Here is a 14811-nt window from a genome sequence, read left to right as displayed (position 1 = left end):
GATCTGAGACCCACCTATTCCTTTAATTTCACAGATTTCAAGAGCTGCAAGACACCTCAGGGGTGATCCAATTCTATCCTCTCCTTTTGCAAATGAGAAGGTGATCAAAGAAATTACTTGTCCAAGATCAACTGAAGTTGATAGAGTTGAAGAGAAGTCTTGACATTAAACCCAATTTTTACTAACTGCAGGTTGATCAGTGTCACTACTATTTATGGTGCTGAAACTGGTGGGCATCATAGAATCAGGGAATCATTTAGCATGCAAAACTACTTTTTTTCCAGTAAGTTTTTAACGTTTAGCATTACTTTACTTCCAGCCTTTGAACCTCAAATTTTATATTGAAAAGTGTGCCACCAAAATCACCAATGTCCTTTCTCACCTCTCTCCTGTCCCTGAGGTTGTGTGTGCACGTGTGTGTGCTCTCTGAGAGAAGGTGTTTTATAGAGCTGGCTCTGAACAACAAAGTTGCTGAAGCTGTTAGAAGCTGCAAGAATACCCACTTCCTACTTTACTGGTGACATATTTTTGCAAAGCTGTTCTCACTCAGCTTCCCCATCTCAAGCAAATTAAGAGTTAGAACAGTGACTTCAAATTCCTTTTTATGAAGTTTCTGCTCTAAGTAAAACAACTTAGCAAACAAAATATTTTTCACCAGTGAATTTGAATTGTGAGTATGGTGTTACTCTGCATTTATCTCATGCAGCATTTCCTTCAAAGCTAGTTCCTGGGAACATTGGTCCTACTGAGCTATTTTGAGAGAGGGAGGGGGAAAAAAAAGAGGTCTGTGGTCAAATATGATTTGGAAATTGCTTCAAACTATATTCTCTGCTTGATATTCATAGTGCTCGTAGTATATTAAAGATCTGACATTAAAAAATTGCCTTTTCTTGCAATATTTCCCAAGCACACTTGAATTGCTTTTCCCCATAACATTTATTAAATCCTGCAGAACTCTTAGTAGATGGGCAATTCTGAGAAAACATTAACCTTTCAGTATACCTCAGTGTTCCAAACATTGAATGGGAATAAAACTTTTTTTTAAGGCTCAAATATTAGAATGCAAAATAAGATTCTGTAGTCAAAAGGCTCAGGGTTCATTTTTGGCCACATCTCTTCTTACTAGTTACATAATTTTGGGTAAATTATTTGTTTCTGCTTTATTGACTATGGCAAAGTCTTTGACTGTGTGGATCACAACAAACTGGAAAATTTTGAAAGAGATGGGAATAACAGACCACCTGGCCTGCCTCTTGAGAAACCTGTATGCAGGTCAGGAAGCAACAGTTAGAACTGGACATGGAACAACAGATTGGTTCCAAACTGGGAAAGGAGTACGTCAAGGCTGTATATTGTCACTCTGCTTATTTAACTTATATGCAGAGTACATCATGAGAAATACTGGGCTGGATGAAGCACAAGCTGAAATCAAGATTGCCGGGAGAAATATCAATAACCTCAGATATGCAGATGACACCACCCTTACGGCAGAAAGTGAAGAGGAACTAAAAAGCCTCTTGATGAAAGTGAAAGAGGAGAGTGAAGAAGTTGGTTTAAAACTCAACATTCAGAAAACTAAGATTATGGCATCCTGTCCCATCATTCCATGGCAAATAGATGGGAAACAGTGGAAGACTTTATTTTGGGGGGCTCCAAAATCACTGCAGATGGTGACTGCAGCCATGAAATTAAAAGACGCATGCTCCTTGGAAGGAAAGTTATGACCAACCTAGACAGTATATTAAAAAGCAGAGACATTACTTTGTCAACAAAGGTCCGTCTAGTCAGGGCTATGGTTTTTCCAGTAGTCATGTATGGATATGAGAGTTGGACCAAAAAGAAAGCTGAGTGCTGAAGAATTGATGTTTTTGAACTGTGGTGTTGGAGAAGACTTTTGAGAGTCCCTTGAACTGCAAGGAGATCCAACCAGTCCATCCTAAAGGAGATCAGTCGTGAGTGTTCATCGGAAGGGCTGATGTTGAAGCTGAAACTCCAATACTTTGGCCACCTGATATGAAGAACTGACTCATTTGAAAAGACTCTGATGCTGGGAAAGATTGAGGGCAGGAGAAGAAGAGGACAACAGAGGATGAGATGGTTGGATGGCATCACCAACTCAATGGACGTGAGTTTGAGTAAACTCTGGAAGTTGTTGATGGACAGGGAGGCCTTGTGTGCTGCAGTCCATGCGGTCGCAAAGAGTCGGACACAACTGAGCGACTGAACTGAACTGAACTTAGTTTCTGAGCCTCAGTGTCTTCATTGCAAAATGGGAAAAATTGGAATGGATTATAATATCAGGAGAAAAGGGAAAAAATACTGGTAGAATATCCAAATAAAATAAAGGAACATGAGCAATACTTGGGTTTTTTTAACTACATGTGTGCATGCTAAGCTGCTTCAGTTGTGTCCAGCTCTTTGCTACCCTGTGGACTGCACCCCACCAGGCTCCTCTGTCCATGGGATTCTCCAGGCAAGAATACTGGAGTGTGTTGCCATGCCCTCCTCCAGGGGATCTTCCAGACCTAGAGATCGAACCCATGTCTCTTACATCTCCTGTAAAGGCAGGTGGGTTCTTTACCACTAGTGCCACCTGGGAAGCCCATTTTTTTTTTAACTACCCCAATATAAAAAAAAAATACAGAAGTCCTGTCATTATGTTTCTGATAATTATTTTTAATCTTTAAAGAAATATCGCTTGGGAATTTATTGCTGGATGTGATAAGACAGATTTTTTTTCCTTAAAATCTTTTACCATATTGTAATAGTTTTCTAACAGGTAGCTGATAATTTTCTCAAAATCTTAAGAAATCTCTAGGAAAAATATTATGTTGTAGAACACACAGAAAATTTGCCTAAATCTTAAAAAAAACATCTTCCTAGTTCTGACTCCTAATGAATTGGTTCCCAGAGAAGGTTGTAAGTTGTTTCCCATGGACGTGTAGGTTAAACACTTATTTCCATGCAATCTAACAAGAGTCTTTTTAGCCCAGGCTGATATCAAATAACGTTTGTAGGGTACTTCCTATGGGCCAGGCATATATATTCTCAAAGCTCTGCTTTTGGAAATATTCCTATAATTCCTCAAAAACCTGAGAGGTAGGTAGCCTTATTGTTCTCATTCGTAGATGAGGAAACCTGCAGATTATTATAACTTGTCCAACGTCTGACAGCTACTAGTGGACAGAGCTGGGACTCACACCCACATAACCTGGCTCCAGAAAGCATGTGTCTGACTGCTACGCACCGGCTGAATGGCAGATTCCTGTAGGGGAGCAAGAAACACAGGGTAGAGTAGAAAAAGAGAAAATAAAGAGATGAGATCGTTTCCATTTCTAGGGAACCAAGAACAGTGTGTAGGATTTAACCTTTTCAGTACTTTTTTGTATTTTCCACACCTCGTCACTTCTCCCACGGATACTGTTTGAGTTACAGAAAAGTCCACCGTGGGGCCCCCGTCAGGTCTCACTTCTCTCCAGACATCTATATGTGCTCATTTCCCTCTCCACCAGCCCTTCTTTTCAGCCCCTTTCCTCTTCCCTCATTGACCTGATTGACACTCTTTTCTGAGAGGGGTGGGGGTCTGCTTAGGTGTCAGTTCATTCTCCTTTAATTCCCAAGAATGTTACGACTCACAGTACCCAGTAGCCTGTGCTCTCCTCTCCTTAGCATTTATCAGGGATAGTATCTGTGCCCACTGACTTGTCCATGGCTCCTAGCACAAGTCTAGTGTCAGAAGAACAGTGCAGCATTTGTTACCTCTCTGGCAGGTCCCTAGGGTCCCACACAGCACCTAGCCCATGCTTGGTACTAAAGAACTATTTGTGGCTGTCCACAACTATTGTTATTGTTGTCTAGTTGCTAAGACCTCTCTGACTCTTTTGTGACCCCATGGACTGTGGCCCGCCAGTCTCCTCTGTCCATGGGATTCTCCAGGCAATAATACTGGAGTGGGTTGCCATTTCCTACTCCAGGGGATCTTCCGGACCCAGGGATTGAACCCGCATCTCCTACACTGGCAGGTGGATTCTTTACTGCTGAGCCATCAGGGATGCCCCATTCCCCCAATGATTCACCATATCCAAAATAATTATCCCTCACCTACAATTTCCTTCTTCTTTGTGCTTAAACAGAAAAATCATGTTTGACCTTACATGCCACTGGGATAAAGAAGGAGGAGTACGCTGCTACTCAAGTTTTGGCTCTTCTGTCCTGTTCCATTTTCATGAGCCTCATCACCCCTCCTAGGCCCTCCACTGATGCTTAATTTTTATTCTGACCCTCCCATCCTTCTGTGTGACAAGGTAATCCTTTGTAGAAACACTGATGAACAAATACTGGTTGGGTGTTGACTAAGACTTGGGAAAGTTCCTATAGTGACCAGTCCCAGAAAGACTATGTGGCCAGAAGGCTCAACAACATCATGGTTATCTGGCCAGGTATTCTGGCCCTTGAGGGATAGAAACACAGATGCTATAGCAACAGATGCTATAGCAACAGATGCTATTGCTGTTACTGTCTCCATGAAGTGGTACCTGGTGGTAGGTACTACCCACTGAATGCTGTTCTCATTAAAGCTGAGCGTAGTAGAGACAGAAGGCAGCTCAGAAGGACACCATCTCCTTTCTACCACTCCTGCCTTTCCTCTGATTATGTTCTAATTATGGGTAATAAACCCTCTTACTGAAGCTGTCTTATAAACCAGGTTATATTATTCTCTGCTTCCAAATTTCAGTAGTTATCTCACCAGTATAAGAGATTACATAAGTGATTTTTTTCTTCTGCATATTTTTGGAACAGAATTTTAGATATTATCTTGCTCAGTTACTCATTCATTCAAGCAGTGCTTACCAAGCACATAGTACACAGGCCTCTGGCTGAGTGTGAGGGGACTTGGGGATGAGTAGGGTATGGTACTTGCTTTCACAGAAGTCACAGTACACAAGAGTTCAGGTACAGAAATAACTAGCACCACTGTAACACGTAATTGGCGTGATATTGTTGGTGATATTAGTTCAGTTTTGGAGATGTAACTGAGGCACCATTAGATCAGCATGTTTGGTAGAATGTTCTGGGATGATGAAAAATTTAAAATCTGTGCTGTCTTATACTATAGTCACTAGCCATAGATGGCTACTGAACATTTAAAATGTGATGATTACAACGAAATAACTAAATTTTAGATGTATTTGGTCAGTTTAAAGTTAAATTGCTCCCTGTGGCTAGTGGCTACTGTCTTGGACAGCACAGATCTAGATAACAGTGTGTCAGACAAACAGAAATGTGAACACTCAGAAAAGCACTGGGTCCCAAGAGTCATATTGAATTATCAACAGTGTAGAGAGAGAACTGAAACTGCTCTGCGCACCAGACCCTTATAACTATCTGCCTTTGTGAGGGCTCAAGGACTCTCCTGATTGAACGTGTTCAAGAGAAAGATCATGGTCTTCTCACATAGCTAACCCATCATTTTCTAGTCTCCATGTGTCTCTGATCCACTCTCTTTTTCCACCTCTACTGCCATCTCTTTGGTCCAAGCTCCTGCCTGGATTACTGCAGTGATCTCTTACTTCTTTATATCGCTTCTAGAACCATCCTTCCCAAACATCGAATCTAGCCAAGTCACACTCATATTTAGGCAATAGTCTTAAGTTCTTTACATGGTCTATAAATACAAAGTTGGACCCCTGCCTACCTCCCCGGTCCCCTCTTTTTCTGCTCTTATTCCTATCTCTCCATTGCAACCTCACTTACCTTCTTTTCTTTTTTCTTTTTTTTGCATTTTTTTTTTGGGTCAAAATATTTTAAAACAGCATCATTCACTCATTAAAAATGTTTCTTTGAATTTTTGCCTTTTCAAAGGAGTAGACAAAAAACTTAATAGTTAGCTACTAGCTGTTTTACACACTTAGAAGCATGTGTCAGAAATCTTTTTTTTTTAATTTAATTTTTTAAAAACTTGAAGTTTTATTTATTGGGGTAAAATGAGTATAACATAAACTTTACCATTTAAACCATTTTTTATCCTTTTTTAAAAGGTTGAAGATTTACAATGCTTTAGTTTTAGGAGTTTAGCATAGCAATTCAATCATATATACATATACATATATATACATATATATATACACACATATATACATATATATATATTTCAGATTCTTTTCCCTTATGCATGCATGCATGCTAATTTGCTTTAGTTGTGTCAGACTCTGTGACTCTATGGACTGTAGCCCACCAGGCTCCTCTAACCATGCGATTCTCCAGGCAGGAATACTGGAGTCAGTTACTGTGCCCTCCTCCAGGGGATCTTCCAGGACCAGGAATTGAACTTGCATCTCTTAATTCTCTTGCGTTGGCAGGAGTGTTCTTTACCACTAGTGCCACCTGGGAAGCCCTCTTTTCCTTATAGGAAGTTATAAAATACTGAGTGTAGTTCCTGTGCTATATAATAGGTCCTTCTCACTTACCTTCTTATTGTCCATTAAACAATGCTAGTGTGAATGGAGAGCAGGTGGCCTGTACAGATGCTATTTATGTGTGAGTGTGTATGTGTGTGGTTAAATATTATCTACCATTGCCATATGGTTTCACTAAAATTTGTGGAAGCTCCCAGAGGCACTGTGCAGGTGTGTCTAAGCAATAAAAATAGATGCTTTTATTTAGGCCTGAGGTCTATCTCTGTTTAAAACAAGTTTTAATTAAACAGAAGGCTTTCAAAGGGACTCAGGTTATATACACCATTTTAACTAGGTTAGTGTGACCTATATAGGAATAATGTGGGAAAAGTAGGCTTATTTGGGCACCATCATATCCCTCACTAACTTGTTCATCTCAGACCTAAATCAGGTGGGTGATGTGAAATATTTAGTAAAATAAAGTACCCAGCTGGAGGCAGAAGAATGAGTAAGAGAAGACTTTCTTCACAACACTTCTCTAGAGTAGTTGGCACCTTGGTTTGATGTATTTTGTGCTATTGTTTCTTTTCTGTTTGTAGTTGTTATTAATTTTTTAGGTGCTTCTGGAAAATGTCATTATCCTCAAAAGTTATTCAAGACAGAATTGTCTTCTTAGGCAAAAGGAAACAAGTGCAGGCAGGCCTAGTTCCAAGCAAAACTGAGTTGACAAAGTTCATCTTCAAAGGTCCCTGTGTCTCCTCTTTGCAATTTTTTTCTCCTTTTAGGTACTCTCAAACTCTGATCCATGAAGAAAAGTTATTATATTGAAGACGTCTTTTGCCACAACCAAAATCAAGCATAGTCTATGTATGCATTTACTTGTTTGGGCCTATCCTAAGAGCACCTGACTCTTTTAGGAAGATTGGCTGAAATCCCTAGCATGATGGGAGAATAAATGTTGTCCAGAAGTTTTCTCTGATTCTACACAAGCTAACTGACAAATGCCAGCTCTAGTAGTACTTCAGGCCAGCCCAGCGTCTATGACAAAGTTATATGGAATGATGGTTCAGGCCAACTGCCTAGTTTACCAGTTGTCCTTTTCTTTGATGGCTCTACCTTTCCATTCCTATTCTATCTGGGACTTACTTACCTAAGGAAAATGAGTTTCTAACACTGCTCAAAACAAGCCATAGTTTACTTTAAAACACCAAAAAAGGCATTTGCCAGCTAAAAAAGGGCTGATTTTAAACAAAAGAAAAAACAAAACAAAACAAAAAAGATTTAAGTTTTCTCTACTGTCAATGTGCATAAGCATTTTCTGCTGCTGCTGCTAAGTTGCTTCAGTTGTGTCCGATTCTGTGTGACCCCATAGATGGCAGCCCACCAGGCTCCCCCATCCCTGGGATTCTCCAGGCAAGAACACTGGAGTGGGTTGCCATTTCCTTCTCCAATGCATGAAAGTGAAAAGTGAAAGTGAAGTCGCTCAGTCGTGTCCGACTCTGTGCGACCCCATAGACAGCAGCCTACCAGGCTCCTCCGCCCATGGGATTTTCCAAGCAAGAGTACTGGAGTGGGGTGCCCTTGCCTTCTCCAAAGCGTTTCCTGGGCAGTCATTAAAAGTGGAGATAACTTGGCCTCAAAGCCAGGAGTTCTGATTCAGAAAGGTGGCTATGGTGGTGGTAGTATTGTGAGGCAGCAGTGATTTTGTTTTGTAAAGTGCCTAAACCCATTCTGATGTAAATGGTCAACAGGCCATACCTTAAGAAGTAACAGGTAAAAAGAAAATTTTGTAACAGTTGTCAGGTGAGCTATTCTGAGAAGATGAAAATTTACTTCTAACGGAAGACCCAGTCTGCCACTTAGCAACTTAGAAGAAAACCTAATTTTCAATTATTAGAGAAAACATAGTAATGTATTATAAACTGATTTGCTAGGCTAATTTTGTGACCATATGAGAAAATGTGATTAAAACTATCTAAAGCAGATAGCTGCCAAAGTTTTAGGTGAATTGTAATTTAACAAATTGATAGATGAAGTCTAAAACATTTTGCAATGTTGTATGTGAAATAGAATAACAATAAGTTAAAATAATAAATAATTCAAGCATTTTAACCAAAAGAAAGTTTGATGAGCTTTCTTCTACAGGGAGGTATACTTATCCTAATTAAATTAGTAAAGTAACCTGTTTAAAATTATTTTAAATTACCAAAAGGTAAAGACTTGAAAACAAAAGTTGAATGGGTTATTTTGGTGAATCTGAATATGAAGATAAACTATTAGATAGTATAGTTAATTCAGCTCTTTTTTCTGTTCATTCACAGAACACAAAAAATGCCAAGGAAATTTCCAAAAAGTTTTTCCATTGGGTGATTAGTCCATTTGAAGACCATGAAAAGACTCTTTTCATATTTGCAGAGAATATTAACAAATATGCTACTGCTATTGCAAACTGGGCTTTTACTTAAATATTCTTTGTTGAATCAAGATGCTGAAGTAAGTCCCATCAATTCACTGCTGTGACTTAGAAAAAAAAACAAAACTCTTTAGTAAATGCATATATCTTTAGACAGTTCATCCTGTGCCCCTAAATTTGTTTAATAGTGAGTGCTATAGAGAGATACCTGGTGAATATATGTTTTGAATTAACATATGCAAACTACTATATATAAAATAGATAACTAGAAAAGACCTAATGTGTAGCACAGGGAATTCTACTCAATACTCTGTAATGCCCTAAACGGGAAAAGAGTCTAAAAAACAGTGGACATATGTACATGTATATATAGCTGATTCATTTTGCTGTAAACCTGAAACTAACAAAACATTGTAAATCAACTATATACTCCAATAAAAATTTTTAAAAATTCCCCACCAAAATAAAAGTGAGAGATGATACACAAACTATTCTGATCTATATATACCTATAAAATCTTATAGAAATTGTGTTGATTTTACTTATCAAAGATTAATTACTTTTTATCCCATGGGCATCTTTTGACTTTAATTTATATGATTTCCCCTCCCCCCAAGTAAATGGAAAGCACTTCAAATAAAAACAATTTTGACCCAGCTTTAATTAACTTGGATTCTGGATTATATACTGTTAGCATTTATACCTTAAGTCTGGAATCCAAGTAAAAATCCATTTTTGAGACTATGTAATTTTTACAATGCCAAATAATGAATTATGTGTCCCTTTAAGGTGCTCAGATACATTTTTCAAAGCTCTTTCTTTAGATCTTATAAGTCCTTATAAATAGGGAAGAGTACTCATTATATGTAAACATTGTTTTTCTTGTAACATAATTCAAGAAGTGAAAAGCCCAGGTAAACAATTATCTTTTTAAGATGGTTGTCGTTTATTATTACCAGGTGCAAGCTCTACACTGACACATATATACTATAAACACGTGAGGATGGTTGCATTTTTCACTGTTTTCTACACTGTGTAAATTCAAACTTTAGATGATTCTTTTAAGACAGCCCGTTAAGCGCTTTTTCTGATCTTGATGCTTTACGACAGTTAAATGGCTTACTAACATTTTCCCCTTAGATATATGATTAAACGTTCCTAGTCAAATGGCTGGTAGATTACCCACCCTAGCACCTCTGCTCACCTCACATCTCTAGAAATGGTGGAAAAGATTATTGATGAAAACAAAGAAACTGTAAACATACTGTAAAGCAAGAAAGTAAATCCACCAATGGACCAGCCGTGAGAAATCCCTAAAAGCCATGAAGAATCCCTAAACACAGATTTGAAGAAGAGATCTACTTAAAGAAGAAACAGAAGCTCAAATGGACCACAAGAGAGAGGGCTACGAAAGAGTCAGAGAGCTCTACGCTCAAAAGACAGAGATTTCTGGGGGCTAGAAGGGCCTTTGGGGGAGTACCTGGAGGGAATGAAGCAGTATAAGTATGACCAGAAATCATGGGAACAATAACGGAGTCCTTGGGTGGGAGAAGCTGAGCAGAGCTCCCGAGGTGCAATACCCAGGACGAAAGGGGTGTCCTGGTGAAGACAAGCCATCAAGGCCCTGTCCCCCAGCACTCAGCTACACCCTCATTCCACTGAACTCTGTCTTTCCCCCAGAGCCCGCTGCACAAACAGAAACAGCAGTCTAACTAAATCTCCACTACCAACCTGTGCACAAACAATCTCCCCAAATTCAAGAAAAGCCAACACCAAGAAAGGAGGACTCTGTAATGAACAAATGGTAGACCTCACACCTGCTGCTGCTAAGTCACTTCAGTCGTGTCCGACTCTGTGCGACCCCATGGGCTGCAGCCTACCAGGCTTCTCCGTCCATGGGATTCTCCAGGCAAGAACACTGGAGTGGGTTGCCATTTCCTTCTCCAATGCATGAAAGTGAAAGTGAAGTCGCCCAGTCGTGTCTGACTCTTAACGACCCCATGGACTGCAGCCTACCAGGCTCCTCCATCCATGGGATTTTCCAGGCAACAATACTGGAGTAGGGTGCCATTGCCTTCTCCCAGAACTCACACCTAGAAGACAGCAATACTTGGATGCAGGATGATAACTGCATCTCAAAGAGAACCAAGTTAAGACTGTGATAATGAAAATCTTGCATGTTGCATTGAAACAAAATAAAAAGTGATTTAAAGTCTGCAACAATTGGATGATGTTCTTATTAGTACTGGTTGATGCCCGAGGTGACTGCTGATGGCTGCCATCTATTACTCATCTATTTTTCAATGAGGTCTTTATTTGAACATTATCTTCATTTCTCCTTTAATAAATGTAATTAAATTGCTGTTAATGATCTGAGTCTTCAGAATACACCAGTGTCAGGAAGCATTTAACAGGAGGCTTCTTGTGTGCTGTTTTGGATCTGTTAGGAATTCTCTGTTCCTTATTAATTCCTGAATATTCAGGAATTTTCCTGGGACTGAGGAATCCAGGCATTTCCTTCATTAGTTTTTCTATACAGTCATAAGTACCCTCTTCCTTCTTGTGAACCATACGGTAAAAGTGATTATTTACAAATCTCTCTCTTTAATATGGATCGCCTGTGTTTTGTAAGTCTGGAATTTTAATCTTTATCTTTGCTGAGAATAACTACTATGTAAGACAGTATATATGCCCACACCATGTTGATTAAAACACCTGTGCTCCATCAGAGCTCTGGTCCCCATGTCTTTCTCTCTCTCTCTCTCCCTCTCTTTTTCAGGCTGATCCCCTGGAGCGCAGAGGCTCTCTGAGTTCACTTTCCTGCCCGGGCTTCTAAGACCCTCTCAAGAAGGCGCTCTGCACCTTCACCCCATCAAGAGGGCGCCTGAGGCCTTCGTGAACAGAGCAATCCCCGTGCAGGGGCTTTACTGGCTTTCTGCGTAAACCAAGGAGTATCAGCCTCTTTCTCTCTCCTTTACTTTCTTATTGGTTGACTCCGGACCACCAGGTTCTGGTCCATTAAAGGACCTCAACACACCAGGAACTTTAATAGTATATTTTACACCTTTTCATTGAATCCTCACAACAATCCCATGACACAAAATTGATTTCTTATCTCCATTAACAGATGAGAAAACTGGAGGCTTGAGAAGCTAAGAACCCTCCTTAGGGTCACAGTAAGTAATGGAGCTTGTACTAGACCTGAGTCTCTAGCAACAGATCATCTGCTCTGAATTCTCCCTGATGAAAAACAATTGTGTAAACGCTTGCATTTTTCAAAACCAAAAAAGCACTACTGTCTTTAGAATACATCTCACTTTCTCATAGATCACAGAGTATTCAGAGTGTTTTCTGTAAGCTCATGTACCAACTTCAACAGTGAGATTAAAAAGAAAGTTTCCAGCTTACAAAAATACAGTGACAAGATTGAAAAAAAATCTGTGTTTTTTTTTTTTTTCCATGCCACATCTACCCTTTCCTTCTCTCATTAGGCTTATAAGAGCAGGAATCTGTCTGTAGCATGAAAACTTGAGACAACTTGTCTCCAAATTTGCATGGCTTTGAACATCAACTAAAACAGCATTACAGAGGAAAGACATCCTTTATTTTAAGACAAACGTTCAGTTTTCTTTTGCATTGGCTAAATTTCTAAGTTCTATGTGAACATAGGTTTATTTTGAAGGTTAGGAAATTAACATACTCAGAGAAGGTGATGGCACCCCACTCCAGTACCCTTGCCTGGAAAATCCCATGGGCAGAGGAGCCTGGTAGGCTGCAGTCCATGGGGTTGATAAGAGTCGGACACGACTGAGCGACTTCACTTTCACTTTTCACTTTCATGCACTGGAGAAGGAAATGGCAACCCACTCCAGTGTTCTTGCCTGGAGAATCCCAGCGACAGGGAGCCTGGTGGGCTGCCGTCTCTGGGGTCTCACAGAGTCGGACACGACTGACGCAACTTAGCAGTAGCAAATTAACATACTAAACATTGGCAAAGAAAAAGATGAACATTGTTACCAAGCAATGAGTTATTTATTAACAGATAAGGCAAGTAACTGGGATTCCCAGGTGGTGCTAGCAGTAAAGAATCCGCCTGCCCGTGTAGGAGACACGGAGACATGGGTTTGATCTCTGGGTCAGGAACATTCCCTGGAGGAAGGCATGGCAACCCACTCCAGTATTCTTGCCTGGAGAATCCCATGGACAGAGAAGCCTGGCAGGCTATAGTCCATAGGGTCCCACAAAGTCGTGAGGGATGACTGAAGTGACTTAGCATGCACAGCACGCACAAGGAGGGGTAGCTAGGCCAGTACAGTTGCACTTGGGCACTAATCAGATTCAGAGCATAGAAACACCCAGTGCTTTTAACTCTGCTCATCCCTTGGCCCTCCTGGTCAGTTTCAGTGGAGGGGCCCCACAATCTCCAAGCATGGAGATCTCCCAAGGAAACAAGTGTGGCCACCCTGGGCAGGACTGTAGGCTCCCCTGTTATTCTGGCCGGAATCGATATAGTGATAGTTCTTACAGTGATACACAGTTATTCAGGTTTCCAAAGTCTCTTTGTCTGAGCACTTGCACTTTTCCCTTTGCCTTGAGTACCACCAATGGGGCTTCCCAGGTGGCACAGTGGTTAAAAAAAACAGACCTGGCAATGCAGGAGATGCAAGAGATGCGGGTTTGATCCTTGGATCAGGAAGATCCCCAGAGTAGGAAATGGTAACCCACCCCAGTATTCTTGCCTGGAGAATTCCATGGACAGAGGAGACTGGGCTACAGTCCATGGGGTCACAAAGAGTCAGTGTGACTAGAACACACACACACACATACCACCAGTAGTGTTAAATAAGGTTTTTTAATTTGATGAATAGTAACTATAAGTGGCATGTGAAACACACTGCTGAGTTAACCTGACAGCCACTGCGGGGCAGAGGGAAGAAAAGAAACGGAAAGAGAAGAGAATTGAGAACAGAAAAAAGGAAGAAAGGAGATGGAGGGAGCACGTGGCAAGAGTCCTTGATGACAGGTGTTCTGTGGGGGTACACTGCCTTCCTCCAGGCTGGCTGGCAGCCGGGGTGTACCAGCCAGCTGGTGTGTATGATTTAACCACCAGCCTTTAAAACAGCCTAACTAGTTGAAGCTCCTGAGGGTTCCAAAAACCCCCAGTCACCGCTGGATATCTCTGTCATCCAGCAACACACAGGTTAATGCCTGATACAGCAAAGGACTTTCAAAACTCCAGTACCAGCCACCTAGATGGTAGATATTTGAATAGCAACTTCTCACTTTCCCTAACCAAGCAAATTTTTAAGATCAACACTTGGATACTATTTGTTTACTTAAACAGATCACTCAGTCATTTCCATGTTTTGATGTAATCACTAACTTCTAATATCCTAATATCTCATTGTTTCAATATTCCTTTTGTTTACAGGAAAATACCTCTGGCTTAGAAATCCTTCCTCTTCCGTTAGTCCCTTTACCCTTCCCCGACTGGAACAGTTCTCATAAACAGCAGTATATCTTAACTGTGGCCCAGAAACAACTTGCAACAGAACCACTTGGTAATGTTGATAACTATTCCGATTCTTGGGTTCCATCTCAGGCTTCTTGAACTAGAAGCTTCAAGGGCATTCCTAAGGACCAAGACCCAACTTTGATGTCTCTTCGCTTCTTCTGAATATATGACATATCCACTGTTGATTGGAACGCCTATCCATTTTGGTCACCTTTTTCTTTAGGACCCATTTAGTGTCACAATGATCTGGAAGACATGTAAGGGACATAGGTTTCCATGGCTGTCCTCGTAACATTTTAATTCAGGCAAAAGTCTGAAAACTTGCAAATCTCAGATCTGATAGAAGAAAACCACTCTCCAGCACTCTTAATTTTTAAAGAATCCCTGGTTATTAGACACTGAAAGTAGACAAAAGAATAAAACAACCTGACTGACTATAGTACTATTTGGAACAATTCAGTTCCTGTACTTCTATGAGGACCAGCCAA

At 40.4% G+C, this 14811-nt stretch overlaps 1 protein-coding gene across 5 annotated transcripts in view; it reads right to left on the bottom strand.

The window, feature by feature from the left end:
• The window catches only part of FYB1 (FYN binding protein 1), a 171220-nt gene that overhangs the window by 71082 nt on the left and 85327 nt on the right, over nucleotides 1-14811 (bottom strand). The window lies entirely within an intron of this gene.

This window comes from Bos taurus, chromosome 20, assembly GCF_002263795.3.
Source record: "Bos taurus isolate L1 Dominette 01449 registration number 42190680 breed Hereford chromosome 20, ARS-UCD2.0, whole genome shotgun sequence".
Classification (NCBI taxonomy): domain Eukaryota; kingdom Metazoa; phylum Chordata; class Mammalia; order Artiodactyla; family Bovidae; genus Bos; species Bos taurus.
Note: the sequence above shows the minus strand (reverse complement) of the source record. Positions and strands in the feature narration are given on the sequence as shown.